The 16,928-nt window shown below is 41.2% G+C and overlaps 1 protein-coding gene and 1 long non-coding RNA gene across 2 annotated transcripts in view; one reads left to right on the plus strand and one right to left on the minus strand.

Annotated features, from left to right (window-relative positions):
• AGBL1 (AGBL carboxypeptidase 1) overlaps positions 1 to 16,928 on the minus strand; it is a gene marked incomplete at its 3' end in the record, with an annotated part of 388,115 nt that overhangs the window by 200,402 nt on the left and 170,785 nt on the right. The gene's annotated exons all lie outside the window — the stretch shown is intronic.
• On the plus strand, positions 1,582 to 10,485 carry LOC112402353 (uncharacterized). Its single transcript, XR_003003697.1, has 3 exons — positions 1,582 to 1,638; positions 8,305 to 8,401; positions 10,305 to 10,485. It is a non-coding gene; the product is annotated as an uncharacterized LOC112402353 (long non-coding RNA).

Raw genomic sequence — 16,928 nt, forward strand, 5'->3', positions numbered from 1 at the left:
TCTTTATTTTCAAGTCTATTTTATCTGATATGAGTATTGCTACTCCAGCTTTCTTTTGATTTCCATTTGCACGGAATATCTTTTTCCATCCCCTCACTTTCAGTCTGTACGTGTCCCTAGGTCTGAAGTGGGTCTCTTGTAGACAGCATATAGATGGGTCTTGTTTTTGTATCCATTCTGCAAGCCTGTGTCTTTTGGTTGCAGCATTTAATCCATTCACGTTTCAGGTAATTATTGATAATGTATGTTCCTATGACCATTTTCTTAATTGTTTCGAGTTTGTTTTTGTATGTCCTTTTCTTGTCTTGTATTTCCCACTTAGAGAAGATCCTTCAGCATTTGTTGTAGAACTGGTTTGGTGGTGCTGAATTCTCTTTGCTTTTGCTTGTCTGTAAAGCTTTTGATTTCACCATCGAATCTGAATGAGATCCTTGCCGGGTAGTGTAATCTTTGTTGCAGGTTCTTCCCTTTCATTACTTTAAATATATCATGCCACTCTCTTCTGGCTTGTAGAGTTTCTGCTGAGAAATCAGCTGTTAACCTTATGGGAGTTCCCTTGTATGTTTTTTGTCGTTTTTCCCTTGCTGCTTTCAATAATTTTTCTTTGTCTTTAATTTTTTGCCAATTTGATTACTATGTGTCTCAGCATGTTTCTCCTTGGGTTTATCCTTCCTGGGACTCTCTGCGCTTCCTGGACTTGGGTGGCTATTTCCTTTCCCATGTTAGGGAACTTTTCCACTATAATCTCTTCAAGTATTTTCTTGGGTCCTTTCTCTCTCTCTTTTCCTTTTGGGACCCCTATAATGTGAATGTTGTTGCATTTAATGTTGTCCCAGTGGTCTTTTAGGCTGTCTTCATTTCTTTTCATTCTTTTTTCTTTATTCTGTTCTGCGGCAGTGAATTCCACCATTCTGTCTTCCAGGTCACTTATCCGTTCTTCTGCCTCAGTTATTATGCTATTGATTCCTTCTAGTGTAGTTTTCATTTCAGTTTTTGTATTGTTCATCTCTGTTTGTTTGTTCTTTAACTCTAAGCCTTTGTTAAACATTTCTTGCATCATCTCAGTCTTTGCCTCCGTTCTTTTTCCGAGGTCCTGGATCATCTTCACTATCATTATTCTGAAATCTTTTCCTAGAAGGTTGCCTATGTCCAGTTCATTTAGTTATTTTTCTGGGGTTTTATCTTGTTCCTTCATCTGGTACATAGACCTCTGCCTTTTCATCTTGTCTATCTTTCTGCAAATGTGGTTTTTGTTCCAAAGGCTGCAGGACTGTAGTTCTTCTTGTTTCTGCTGTCTTCCTTGTGGTGGATGATGCTATCTATGAGGCTTGTGCAACTTCCCTGATGGGAGGGACTGGTGGTGGGTAGAGGTGACTGTTGCTCTGGTGGGCAGAGCTCAGTAAAACTTTAATCTGCTTGACTGCTGATGTGTGGGGTTGGGTTCCCTTCCTCTTGCTTGTTTGGCCTGAGGTAACCCAACACTGGAGCCTACCTGGGCTCTTTGATGGAGCTAATGGCAGACTCTGGGAGGGCTCACACCAAGGAGTACTTCCCAGAACTTCTGCTGCCAGTGCTCTTGTCCCCATGGTGAGCCACAGCCACCTCCCTCCTCTGCAGGAGACCCTCCAACACTAGCAGGTAGGTCTGGTTCAGTCTCCCCTGGGGTCACTGCTCCTTCCCCTGGGTCCCGATGCCCACACCACTTTGTGTGTGCCCTCCAAGAGTAGAGTCTGTGTTTCTCCCAGTCCTGTCCAAGTCCTGCAATCAAATCCCACTAGCCTTCAAAGTCTGATTCTCTAGGAATTCCTCCTCCTGTTGCCGGACCCCCAGGTTGGGAAGCCTGGCGTGGGGCTCAGAACCTTCTCACCAGTGGGTGGACTTCTGTGGTATGTGTTCTCCAGTCTGTGAGTCGCCCACCCAGCAGTTATGGGATTTGATTGTACTGTGATTGTGCCCCTCCCACAGTCTCATTGTGGCTTCTCCTTTGTCTTCAGATGTGGGGTATCTTTTTTGGTGAGTTCTAGTGCCTTCCTGTCGATGATCGTCCAGCAGCTAGTTGTGATTCTGGTGTTCTTGCAAGAGTGAGTGACAGCACGTCCTTCTACTCTGCCATCTTGCTTCCTAATCTCTCCCTTCTTTTTCTAATCTTTTGTTCTTCCATGATAATCCATGAAAGCCAATTTACTCCATGCTCTTCTGAGCTCAGATATTACTTTGAGGAGATGCAGAGGCAAGAATAATTTCTGAGAAGACCAGGGTATCAGGGCATTGGCAAGAAACAGCACAAGAATCTGGGGGAATTAACAAGGCAAGGTGCAGGATCCTGGGGCCAGCTGTGACCACTCCTAGGCCTGAAGGCAAAAGGGAAGGGAGCCATTACTGGTACCCAGAAAGGGCAGTGGTATGGAGAGGGGAGCCTCTCAGGAGTTGTGACCTTCAGAGGAGGGATGCAGCCAACCCACAACCAAGGAGGAAGCTGGGAGAATAAACAGATCTTGCTCTTCTCCATTTTCCAATCTTTTGTACTGTGCCCCATTGGTCAACCCAAACCAAAGCCATTCCATCAAAGGACCCCATTGGTATAGACCGTAAAGATCAGTCTCCCAATTCTCAAGTCACTCTCTAGGGTTAGAGAGTAGATATGGGGTGCTGGGAAGGATAACTTTAAAATGTCTAGTACACCAGGAAAATTCTGAAAACCCTCCTGTGTCCTTGACCCCCAGTTCTCCCCCTAATTTACTGAAGACCATTTGTCTGATGCATTAGTCTGGGTGGTGTGCAGAGTACACTGAATTTAAGTTCTTCACACATTGCCAATTTAAAGTGAGCTTTCTCCTTTGAATTCACAAAATGCTGCTCTTTTGGCAAATACTAAAAATATTCTAATTTCTTCGAGTATATGCTTCCTTCACTATTATAATATAAACTCCTTTGAGACAGAAAGGTGTGATTTGTTAATAACCAACATAATCTGAGTACCTACTTACAGTGGGTGGGTATCCTATACATTTGTTATTTCATTTAATCATCATAACACATAGATGAGGAAATCAAAGCTCAGAGAAGCTAAGTTTCACAATGTGATGCAGCTAATATGGGGCAGATCAGAGATCTAAACTCAGTTCTTTCTGACTCTGAAGTTCAAGTTTTTAGCTACCTTGTCAGACTGTCTCATTCATTTTTGAAATCCCTACAATCCTTAGTAAGGTGCCTCATACACAGCAGGCCTCTGTATGTTTGTTGGATGAATGGATGAACATAGTCTGATGGAATAAAAGCATAATTCTCAGTCTCCATCACTATCCCCTAAGCCACATTCTCCTGATCTCCTTCATTAATTCTTTTCACAATCAATTATTGGGCCTGTGCTTTCTTAATTACCCCAAAAAGGTAAAAAAGAAACAATAAATGTAGCCCTGGATCTCACACAGTATATTATATTTCTGAGAAAAGCAACACATACAGGTTAAGAGTTGTTATGAACTGAGTTCATAATCAAACAACTATGTATAACATATAAAGAATGACCAGAATTCAGCTATTTCCCAAATGCTCATGCTGAGAAAAACTTAAGCAATGCTCAAAATCATAGTAAGTGCTGGGCAGTCAGAGAACTGGCATTAAAGAAAGGATATTAGATAACAAGGTGAGAATAAAATTGGGAAAGGGACTGTTTTAAGGTGGTAGCCTTTATTACTATGAGAAATGCACATAGGAGGAGGGCACTGGCTCACTGCCTTTCACAAACCAGGATTTCAATAAGCAATTACTGAGTTTAACATTTGTGTTCATGAAAACATTCATGTAAACTAAATAATACTTCACTCACTCTTGAAAGAATAGCTTTTCTGAGAAATTCTATGGTTACGAAAATTCTAAAATGAAGACACTCTCTTTTAAAAAAAATGAGTTACGGGGCTTCCCTGGTGGCGCAGTGGTTGAGAGTCCACCTGCCGATGCAGGGGACACGGGTTCGTGCCCCAGTCCGGGAGGATCCCACGTGCCGCGGAGCGGCTGGGCCTGTGAGCCATGGCCGCTGAGCCTGCGCGTCCGGAGCCAGTGCTCTGCAAAGGGAGAGGCCGCAACAGTGAGAGGCCCGCGTACCGCAAAAAATAAGAGTTACTATCAATTTCCCTTCCTCCTTAAAGCAATAACTCAAGTGGCTAACTCACAAGTAAAGGCAAAGGACAAAGGAAATTTCTGACCAAAATCATATTAAGGTCCATGGCCCTCCTAAGTCTGGGGGACTTGATTGGTCTATGGGCTCATAATTAAAGTTCTAACAGGATTCCCTAGATCTCCATAAGGTCTGAGGATGATACTTACCCAGAAAGGACATAGAATATAAATTCTACAATCTGACAAGAGTAAAGGTATGAAAAATCTTTAAAAGGCACATAAGGATTTCCACTTCTGGGAGTACAGTATATAGCAGATGGTATCTTTCTTTCTTCCTCCCATCTGGTCATGATGTTTAAAACAAACATAAGATGACTCTGAGAAAGGAAGAGGGGAAGGTGGACCAGCTAGCAACCTCAGGACCCAAGGAGTGACATAGGAGTAAGTTCTCTGTTTTTTTGTTTTGGTTTGGTTTTTGTTCTTGGGTTTTGGGGTATTTGTGGGGGGTTTGCCTCATGTTTCCCAATCCTAGAGCCAAAAAACTCAGCAACTCAGAAAGCCAAGAAGCACAGACAAAAAAAAGCCCCAACAAAAACCTGCTTTGTCTAGTCAAAGGATCAGAAAAAGTGGAGCTCAGCAGACCAGAAAACTTTTAGATAATAACCACTCGGCTTCAGTCAAACACCACAGAAAAAGCTGAGGCCCCACCCACACCAGCAAATGCTGAGTGGGGAGCCTAGATTTCCACCTTGGACAGGTCCTAACAAGGCACCCCAATCCCCTGTCTTTCGCCCCTACAGTGGTGTGTCAGAGAGGGCCAGAGAGGGAACCTGCAGAGTCAGGGAGACCATGCAGGGAAACTGGACTTGTACTCCTACCCCAGCAGTAATGAGATGTCCTAATCCTGCCCCATGCGGGTGGCATTAGTGGAGGCCTAATAAGAGTCAGGACTTTCACCACTGCCCAGGAGTAATGCGGTCACCCTCGCCCAAGGTAGCAGAAGAAGCCATGTCAGGAGCAGTAATGAGGCACTTTGTCCCCTCCCAGCCAAAATAGTATCAGTGGACGCCTAGTGTAGTCAGAACTCCCATCCGCAATCAGCAGGAATGCAGAGGGTTTCTGCCCTCAGGGGTCAACAAAAGCCAAGTGGAGAACTAGGACTTCTTCACTAATGTAGTAGTTACAACGTGGTACCCACAACCCTTCCCCTGCCAGAGCAATACCAAAGGAAACCATTGCATTTGTTTCCTAGGATTACCGTAACAAACAACCACAAATTTAGTGGCTTAATATGACAGGAACTTATTCTCTCACACTTTTGGAGGCCAGAAATCTGAAACCAAGTTGCCAGCAGAGCTACACTCGCTATAAAGGCTCTAGAGGGTAATCCTTCCTTGCCTTTTGTGGCTTCTGGTGGCTCCATATGTTCTTTGACTTATGACAATGTAACTCCAATCTCTGGCTCTGTCTTCACGCAGCTTTCTTCTGTGTGTCTCTTTGTATCCTCTCCTCTATTGATAAGGACAGCATCATTGGATTCAGGACCCACCCTAAGTCCAGAATGGTTTAATCTCAATATTCTTAATTACATCTGCAAAAACTCCATTTCCAAATAAGGTCATATTCTGAGGATCCAGACAGACATGAATTTTGGGGGGACATTATTCGACCTATTATATCAACTAAAACAGAAAGTTTAAATAAGATTCACTGTCTTATAACATAATAACTCAAAATGTCCAGGCTTCAGTCAAAAATTAATCATCATACAGAAAACCAGGAAGATTGTCCTGAAAAAGGGCAATCAATAGATAACACCAAGAAAACAGAGGTATTAGAATTTTATGACAAAGATTTTTTTAAATCATTATAAAAATAATTCAGTAAGCAATTATGAACATACTCAAGCAATGAACAATTTAAAACCTCAACAAACAAGATATAAAGAAGAACCAAATAGAAACTTTAGAACTGAAAAATACAATTATCAAAACAAATAAAACTAGTGGATGAGCTAAACAGCAGAATGGAAGGTACGGGGAAAGAATCAATGAACTTGATAATAGAACAATAGAAATTACCCAATTTGAACAACACAAAGAAAATAGACTGAAAAAAAAAAAAGATGAACAGATCATTAAAGATCTATAAGACAATAATACAAGATTTCCAATAACCCAATGATCATGTAATTGGAGTCCCACAATTAGAAGAGAAAAAAATGCAGGGCTGAAAAAATATTAGAAGAAATAATAACTGAAAACTTCCTAAATTTGGCAATGGACAGCAACCTACAGATTTAAGAAACTGAGCAAACTCCAAACAGGATAAACCCAAAGAAATCCATAGCAAGACATTTCATAGTCAAACTTCCGAAAACTGAAGGAAAAAGAAAATCTTGACAGCAACAAGAGAGAAACAATAACTTACCTATAGGGGAAAAGCATTTTGAATGATAGTGGATCTCTTATTTAAAAACTACAGAGGCCAAAAGGGAGAAGCACAATATTTTCCAAGTGCTAAAAGCAAACACTGTCAAGTAGAATCCTACACTTAGTGAAGATATCTTTCAGAAAGATTGATCAAACAATGTAATTCACTGTATTAACAGGATAAAGAAGAAAAATCACGTGATTCTATAAAGTAAGGTGGAAAAAAAACATTTGATAGAATTCAACATCCAAGCAGGATAAAAACTCTCAGAAAAATAATAACAGAAGGTCACATCCTCAAGTTAACAATAATCTACAATACAGTCACAGCTAACACTATGATGGTGAAAGACCAAATGCTTTCCTCCTAAGACTGGGAACAAAGCAAGGATATCAACTCTCACCACTCTTATTCAACATAGTGCTGGAAACTCAGCTTTACCTCAGTGACTGAGAGTAGCCTCTATCCTGCTCTCCTTGGCTCCAGTCTTGGCAGCCTATCCAAATTGTTTACCTGGAGAAGCATCCTTAATGATTTTCTTTTTTGTATATCTTTATCCAATCCAATAGGAAAATCTGTTGCTCTGCCTTCAAAACGGATCCAAAACACAACCACCTCCCTACCTCCACTGTTCTGTTCAAAATCACCACTATTTCCTTCCAGACCAAGGCAACAGATTCCCCAGTGGGGCCCTCCTTCATCTTTATCCCTTAGAAGCCAAAGTGATTCTTTTAATGTATAAATCAGACCACATCATTCAACTCTCCTATGGTGCCACATCACTCAAAGGAAAAGCCAGAATTCTTACAACTACTACAGGGACCTGCAGGAACTGGCCCCCATCACCTCTTAGACCTTGCCTGGCTCATCACCTTGTTCACTTCACTCAGCCACACTGGCCATCCTGATTAGTACCCACCAAGCACACTCCTGTCTCGGGGCTTTAAAACATGTTTTTTTCTAAGTCTCTTTTCATTTGCTATTTCCTCTGCCGGGAATGGGTCTGCAAGCCTCCAGCTGGCACCTTCTTAAGGAGACTTCACGGACCACCTCTTACAATATACAGCCCATGTCCGCCTGGCACATCCCATGCCCCACTCTGCTTTCCTTTCCTCCATGTCCCTTAGAACCATCTGACACATCATTTATCCCAGGCTACATGTTGATCATCTGTGTCCCCTCTTTAAAATGTAAGTTCTCAGAGGGCAGGACCTTTTCTATTTTGTTTCCTAATCCCAGCTCTGTCTCTACTGCCTAGAAGAGTGTCTGGCACATACCAAACACTTGTAAACATTAGCTAAATAAACAAATAAGTTAAAATAATATCTTATATATGTCTTTCTCCTTCCTTCCTTCCTTCTGACCTTCGTTCTTTCCTTCCTTCCTTTCTCCCTTCCTTCCTTCTTTTCTTCTGTACTTTTTTCTTTCCCTTCTTAAATAAATGTGCAAATGCCTACTGGTCATGCAAGGCAGAACACTGGATTCTGGCAAAATATGGGTGAATAGGTCAGTTTTCTGCAAATATCCAGGCATGTAAACAAAATATCACATGAGAAGCAGACGGCAACTCAGTTTACAAAAGTTTCACTAGTGTAAATCTGTGCAAGTTTCTATAAAAATGAGCAGAGGAAAGGAACAGAGAGGCATCAGGAACACAAAAGCTCCCAAGATTTCTAAATTGATTATTTTGCATGTCCACGTAATGCTTTACTCTTGAGAGTGATGATAATTCTTGTCTCCTTTCCCTGACAGCTAGAGTCCTCAGGAATGCCTCCTAACATCCTAGAAATAGAGGGTACATGACTCTCCACCCTCAGACAATTTCTCTGTGCAAGAAGACTATGGAGAGGTAGGTGGCAGAGTAATTCTTACTTAGGTCATGAGTTTTCACAAATCATGTGTCACAATAGGAGCTTTTCTCGGGCCCCTCTTTCATCTGACTCTCTCTGAAGGCAGAGGCCAGTCTGATGTTTGCTTTCAAAACCCTGCTTTCAGAACTATGAAAAGTTCCCATTAAGTCTCTGCCCCATGGGGTGTAAGGGGATAGGTTTTCATCCATCTGCAAGGACAGTCTTGCCTGCTGCTCCCATCTTGGTATAAATCATGGATCAGAGCTGGAGTATGTCCAACCAATCCAGCAGTCCTGTACTAACTAAACACCCTTAACGTCTCTTCATGCTGAAGCCAGACTGCTGGGTAATAAAAGCACAGTCAAATGCCAACTCACACGCAAGAGTTGTTATTCCAGGCAAGTACCTTGTTCCAGTCAGCCCAAGAAGTGGGAAACATTATTCATTTAGCTCTAAATGCAATTTATTTTCTGAACTTGTTTCAGTTTGATCCTCTCGCATTTTATTCTCCATAATAAGTTTAGATTCTGTTCTACTTGAGTCCACGAAACCTCAGGGGTGTCTCTTACAAGTTACAGAGAGTGATGATGAGCAACTCAAAAATAGAAGCATGTTTGAGACATCCAGAAACAGAACCCAACTCCACAAGGCAAAATGCAGCTCTGAGGAAAGAGCCTGGAGCAGATGGAGAAAGAGACAGAGCAAAAGGAGTGAGAGATCACCAAGGCACTGCTACTCTGTACAAACTAACTCCACTGACCCCAAAGCTTCAGCTGGCCCTAACATGCGGGGCCCTTGGAAGCAGCACGCAGAGACTGGTTTTTTACCTCTTCCTTGGCTCCTCAGTTTCTCCACCCTTTCTCCTCCCTGTATAGCAAGCTGACCTCATACTTTTCCACTTCTCTATGTCAACACTTTCACAACACAGGCACACTGGGCTCTGTGCTGAAAAATAACAATACTGTGCGAAATGAGTTGATGGCTGACAGTTGAGGCTTGTTAAAACAAAACCAGAAAATATCCCATGTATGTTCTTAATCAGAGAAGTTAGGTAACTTAGCTAAATTTTCACAGCAACAGACCTGGAATAGGGTCTCCTGAATCTAAGTCCTGTGGAGATCCTCTTTTTAATACCCTTGTAGCTGTCCCTCTCTTTTATTTCTTACATCTTTCTTCTCTCTCTCACTCTCTCTCTTTCACCCCTTTCCTCTTTCTCATGATATTATTTTATTTTGCTTTTGAATTTTAAAAAACAATCATCAAGCACTATATTATTTTATGTATTTTTTTCTTCAGTTGCTTTTAAGTATTTCCCTTTCTATTTAGTGTTCTGCAATTTCACTTTAGTGGATCCAAAGTTTAGTGGATACAAAGTTATTATTATCCTCAATTTAAAGATTCCTTTCTTCCATAATTCTGGAAGATTACCAGCCAATATGTTTAGAACATTGGCTCGTCCAACTCTGTTTGCTTTCTGAAATTTCTTAGACCTTCTCATTTTTATCTTCCATGTCTCTCAGCCTTTCTTTTGTGGTGTCCACTTTTCTCTAAGTCATGTATCCTAGGTTATGTCCTCAAGTATGTTTCCAATTTTCTTAAATTCATCAACTGTGTCTAAAAATGCTGCTTAGCTTGCCTATTGTGGTTTTCATTTCAATAGATATGTTTTCTTTTGAATTTCTAAAAGATGTATTTGCTTTATTTTCTTAAACATGCCTGTTGATTTTCATAGTTTCCTATTCTATTTTCATGGTTTTGATTCTTTTTCATTTTTGGTCATTTTAAAGCTCCATAATTTGAAGCATCTTTCAGATTGTTCTATCATCTCAAAATTTTTATGGGCTAACAGTCCTGATTATTGGAATTTTGGTTTCCTTCATGGTGCATCATTTCCTTGTGTAGGGTATACATGTTAGCAGCAGCAGCAGAAGTCCAGTGCTCCTGGGTTGTGAACGTATTGCTAAAGAGTGCTTCTGGGACTTCCCTGGTGCTGCAATGGTTAAGAATCCGCCTGCCAATGCAGGGGACATGGGTTTGATCCTTGGTCCAGGAGGATCCCACATGCCATGGAGCAACAAAGCCCATGCACCACAACTACTGAGCCTGCGCACCACAACTACTGAAGCACGCATGCCCTAGAGCCCGTGCTCTGCAACAAGAGAAGCCACCGTAATGAGAAACCCGCACACCACAACGAAGAGTAGCCCCCACTTTTCACAACTAGAGAAAGCCCTCCCACGGCAACGAAGACCCAACACAGCCAAAAAAAAGAATTCAAAAAAAAAAAAACCCAGAGTGCTTCTGCATTGCTTTCTTCTGGGTAGAAAATGAGTTTCACCAGGACCTGTCTTTAAATTAATTTATGTACTTCCTTCATACCTAGCTGGTATTGTACACTTGCAGCAGGAGTCTGGGGCTTCAGTGTGTCTCAGGAGACTACTTTCTTCCCCACTAAGCTCTAAGAGACAGAATTTTCCTTTCTGCTTCTCTAAGCTAGAAAGCAGGTCCTTTTACTTGTGCTGTCAGTGAGAGAAACACCCCTACAAGCCTCACATCCTATTTATATACCAGCCTCTACACTTGCCTTTACTGCACACAAACACAGGGTGCATCGCCCATCTCTATAGATCTCCACTTGTAAATCCAGTTCTGTTCTTACATCCATACATCTCTCACAAGCTGATTCCCAGACAGTCAAACAGGCCAACTATTTCTTCTTTATTTCTTTCACATGCTTGGATGTGTTTTCCTTTTAAATTATGATTTAAAAAAAATTATATTTTGAAGAACGTTGCAAAAATAGTTCAAAAGATTCCTGGGTACTCTTCACTTAGATTCCCCTAATTCTTAATATCTTACCACACTTGTTTTATTACTCTCTATATACATATGATTATTAAATTGTGATATTTTGATACCATTGTTTTAGTTCTTGTTCTGGAGAAGAACCACAATAAGCATTAACTTGGTCTCCCATATTTAGGGCTAGAAGTTCTACGGGTAAGGGTTGGAGGGAGGAAATGAGGAGTACAAATATCCACAAGCCAGGAGCTCAGCTCAGTGCTTCAAATACTTGGTCTACAGAATAATAAAACATCGTGTATTATGAGCCTCAATTTTAAGAAAGAGAAAATCATGAGGTTAAAAGTAAACACGTGTTCAAGTTCACATAGATATAAAGTACATGTAAGGATGAAGCCAGGATTCTAACCAGATCCTTCTTTCTTTGGGATTGCCTGAATTCTCAGGGAGCCAATCACAACACACCCCATCTGAAGCACACCGCATCTGACAGTTGCCAAGACTCCTATCATATGACCAGAGTGTACATAAATGAGAATAGGTGTGCTTTTTCCATCAGCAAGTAATTAGGCAAGTCACACCTGCCTGAGGTTCGTTTGTAGATACATTATTCTGGCTCCTTTCTGAATTTTATATCTGTCTCTTTGGCAATTAACAGACTCAGCTGAATTTTCTATGACTCACCTCAAAATGCCATATGTTCAATAAAGGTACTGGTATAGCAAAAGCAGTTGACGAGTCTAGGAAAACATAAGCAAACATTAAGTATACAAACATTTCTACTGAGTGCATATGCCTAAGATTATCTTCTCTTATGGGGATTCCATCACTTCTCAGAATAAATAAGCAAAGCCAAACTAATTTCCAGTGACATTTGCATTCATTCCAGAATTTCTGCATCCGAAGAGTAAAATTTATCATCAGAGAATGAGTCAGAGGTGTTGTAAACTTCAGCTTCCCGAGTAAAGTACAACACATCTAGCTATCACATATTAAGGACAAATTTAGTGTTTGGAATGTCACAAATTTGTTAGATAAGAACTCAGTGGGTTCTAGCTCCATGAAACAAAAAGTTTATGACCTAAGTCTCCATTTATCCCCCAGTCTTTCCACTTCCTTGTCCTACCACCCTCAATGTTAGGTCAGTCCATCCACTGACTTTCTCAACTCCAGGAGACCTGCTGAGTACTGCTGGGGAGAAGTACCCATCCACATAGACTGAAGCCCCAGAAACCCATGATCTCCCATATCACTGGTCTTTAAGCCCCTCTCTGTCATCCATCTCTCTATCATTAGTCAGTTTTTTCTCCTATCCCCTTGAATGACCATTTCTACTTTGACCAATCTCCTCAAATTATTCTCCCATCTTACAAGCCATCAGTGGATGACCTCATATTACTCCACACAGACTATCAGGGCTATGAGGAGTGACCTCCTTCAACTTCTTACTTCCCATATCCATAAACTTATCTTCATTTGCTCCTAAAACCCACCTTCTTCCCTTCAGTGTAAAGGCAGAGGTTCCTTTCCAATCGTTCATGATTAATCTAACCTAATCCATTTCTAGCTTCTCTGGAATATTTCATTCCGAGTTTAGGCTGTGCTTTAAATCTTGTTTATCTCAAAACTGGGTTCTTCTCCACCCAGAAGTGTTTCAGAAGTTTCTCAAACACTTCCTCCTTTAAATGAAACAAGCAAAAAAAAAGAAACATCAAACACAAAAAGTCAGTGTATACCACCCATGTATACCATTATTGCCTTAATGGTCTCTTTCCTTTAACAATCAAGTTTCTCAAAAGACGACACCCATTTTCTTCTTTCCCACTGGCCAAACTTCCCTAGCCAAGGAAACAAATCTTTTCTTCTCTTGCATCTTCAACTTTAACTTGGCTTCACTGCAACATTTGATAACTTTATTTATGTTGCAGAGCAAACCAAAAACCATTCTCTATATCCCTCTCCCTTCTATTTGGAAGAAAATACATAACTAAAAATAAATTTCACAGAACTTTTTTTCACTAGCCCTAGATGTCTAAGCTAGAGACACTCATAGATGGTATAACCCAATAATTCTGTGTTTCTTGCTTCACAAGGAGACAGGAAACTATCTTCTCAATAGAAGGGGTTTCCACTGTTCATATAAGATTGAACTGTGTTGCCCTGACCAGAAAAAAAAAAGAAAAACTGCTGGGCTTCTCTGGTTGAGAGTCCGCCTGCCAATGCAGGGGACATGGGTCCATGCCCTGGTCTGGGAAGATCCCACATGCCGTGGAGCGGCTGGGCCCGTGAGCCATGGCTGCTGAGCCTGCGCGTCCGGAGCCTGTGCTCCGCAACAGGAGAGGCCACAACAGTGAGAGGCCCGCGTATCACAAAAAAAAGAAAAAAAGAAAAACTGCTCACCTTGACAAAGTGTGCTAGCTTCCTATGTAATAGTGAGGAAATCAACTATAGCACTTGCTGGTGGAGAGAATGAATGAAAATTGGAGCATCAAGCTGCTTTCAACCGTGAGACCGCACTTTTCTCATTTGGATTTCAGAAAAACTCTCTAGCACCTACCCGAACCCTATGTGATTAAGCCTAGAAGATACAGGAGTTCAGGGAGCAAAACTTCTTGCTCAGGTAGGAAGGCCTTTTCTCAAGGAGAAAGTGGGATACTACCTTTGGGGGCTTGAGTGTAAAACATTCAGGAGAAAAATGGAAGAAATTAAGAAGTGATAATTGAAGAAAGAAAGTATTCATGTGAGGCACCATCCTTTCAAAGACATACATCTACATCGGGTGCTTCCCATCTGGATTGGATGCAGGAGAGCAACTAAACCAGATGAAACAGTAACATCTCCTCCCTTCCCCCAACACACACCTTGTAACTCTGTGAGATCTATATAATCTATTAGAAAAATATCATCCTACATTTCCACTATAATCCAGTGTTTTGCCTGGTGAAATGAACCAGGAGGTACTAAGAAAAAGGACATTAACTCATCTGTGCTCATCTTGCTAGGAGGTTGGGAGATGGCTGTTCGACAAAGATTGGACTGTGGGACTGGCCAACTCAGCAACAAAGCAATGCCAGGCTGGCAACAACCTGTGTCCATCTCTCATAGAAGCCCTGGCTGCTGTCACAAGCTCCAAACAGATCTGCAAGTCCACTAAATGCTATCCTCTTCCCACACACTCTCAGGACCTCAAAGGTTATACCTAACAGGTTTAACACCTAATAGTAATTCATTTGCCTTCCCCCAAATACATGCTACTCTTGCTGAATTTAGAGGTTTAAAAAATAGCACCCCCATAATCTACCCATGAATGTCACTTGCAATCTCTCCTCTTTCCCTACCCAAACATTTCTTCTTCTCTGTTCCCATTTATACTCATTAGCTTCTATTCACACTCTCACAAAAATCACCGAGTGATCTCCCTACCTCTCTCTCTGGTGAGCTAACCCTCCAACCTATCCTGTCCACAAGTGGCAATATGGCATTTCTAAAATCCTAGTTGTCAATAACTTTTTTTATTCAAAACCCTTCAAAGGCTCCACACTAATACTTCTTATCCTGGTCTACTGTGTCCCCCAAGATCTGTCACCTGCCTACTTGTCCAATGTCATTTACTGCTACTCTCCCTCTTCCCCCCTTTATTGCAGTCACCCTGGCTTCCTGTTCATTCCTGGAACACACTAAGCTCATTCCTGCTACATGGCTTCTCACAGGCTGTTTTCTCTGCCTGTAACTCTCTAACCCTTTCCCCAAACTCCATCCCACCTCATCCCGTGTTCTCAAATGGAAAATTCTTGTTAGGGCATTGGCTTAAATGTTGTCTCTTCAAAGAGGCCATCCTTATCTAAATTATATACTACCACAACCACCCCACCTTATTTTTTATCCCTGCAACCTACTTATTTTCCTTATGGCTATTATCGCATTATGTGACTGTTCTCTTATTTGTTTCCTGGTTTATTGACTGTCTCCCCTTAGTCTGAAAGCTCCAAAAGGTCAGAGACCACATCTATATACTTAACACCTGATATAGTCCCTGACACCTAGCAGGTGCCCGATACAAATTGGTTGAATAAATGATGAATGAATTAATGAATGAACGCAAGCTATGAGATGTTCACAGCAGCCTCACACAAGTGGACCTTTACTACAATGATCTCTCATCTTAGAGACAGCCCTTTGTCCACTTTAGCATCCTGAGGAACACCCACACTGCATCCATGCCTTAGCACTAGCATCATTAGCTCCTTCAAATATCATCTGACTTCCTCCCTTCCCTCCCAGATATAATTTTCAACTCCCTCCTTTATACCTCACCTCAAATTTGTATCAGCTTCTATCATAGTACCTGTAACACTTAAATGTACTATTTGTGTGTTCCTCTTAAGAAAACTCATTCATTTCTTAAGGATAGGGACTATGTTTTAATCATCATTGTAAACTTGATACCTAGCAGAGTGCCTGACACTAAACAGAATGAGACATGCTATGATTCTGTTTTTTTAAACATATGAAACATCCCACCATAGAAATTATCAGAGGCTCTTCTCTGTGCATATCACCATCCATGATGGTGATACATCCTTTCCAAAAAGCAAGACATGTCAGATTGGGCAGAGAAATGGAGAAACACCATGAAGAGAGGTCAGTAGTAAGTTCATTAAGTTTGCAAAATACTGTGCAAAACTGAGCACCTATGGTCCATGATCCTAGTCAAGTAAAAGAAATAATTTCAGAGGTCACACTGACAGTGCTGAACATAGAGACTGCTCAGCAAGGTGGAGTCAGAGGCATTAGCCTTTTAGAGATTAAGTCCATGCCTGGATAAGGAGTATCACTATTAAACCCAGAGATCAAACACATTTAGCACAAAGATCCAAGCAGGATTTTGCACTCACAGTTCTTTAACTTCTGATGCCCTTGCCTCTAGTCAGATTACCTTTAGCATCATCTGCCAATCAAATGATTCTCTTTCTTGACAGTGGGTGGAGCTTTATCATATGGTTCTTTAACATAACTGTAGTCAATACCAAGGTTCATACAACTGCCTTACAATGAAGTGAGTTGATCTGATTTCTTTTTCCAAGCATGAAGTCTACTTTGTATGTTTTACATCAGTTACTAATGTTATTCAGTGTTACCTAACTATGGAAAACCCAAATACTTTGTTGTTTCTAAAGCTATTTGGTACATATTACTTTCTCGAGCCCCACAGCCACCTGAGAATAATACACAACAAATATTTGTTAAATATACCTCTATTTCTGGCAACATGATAAACAGGATACATATTTTCATTCACCTTCCCCACAGAAGCAACTGAAATAGTGGATTCGAAAGAAAACAAAATGGTGGCTAAAAATACAAATCATCACCATGTTGGCCGAAGAAAAGATATGTGCTATGCTCCAAAGCAAAGTAAAACCAGAAAACCCTGAGAATAAGTAAAGCCATCTTTCAACGTTTCCTGCCAATCCCTAAAGAACTTGAGTTTCTGCTTTGAAAACTGCACAGAACCCAGGGGAAAGAAGAAGCCTAAGGTCTGGCCAACACAGGGAATTTAATAGGAGACCACTATAAAAATGTGGTACTCTAAAGGGCTATACACATAGTATAAAACTGAACCAGAAACAGGACTTCTCTCATGGTCCAATGGTTGAGACTCCGCCTTCTAATGCAGGGGATGTGAGTTCTAGCCCTGGTTGGGGAACTAAGATTCCACATGCC

This window comes from Neophocaena asiaeorientalis, unplaced genomic scaffold (assembly GCF_003031525.2).
Source record: "Neophocaena asiaeorientalis asiaeorientalis breed wild unplaced genomic scaffold, Neophocaena_asiaeorientalis_V1.1 scaffold201, whole genome shotgun sequence".
NCBI lineage: Eukaryota > Metazoa > Chordata > Mammalia > Artiodactyla > Phocoenidae > Neophocaena > Neophocaena asiaeorientalis.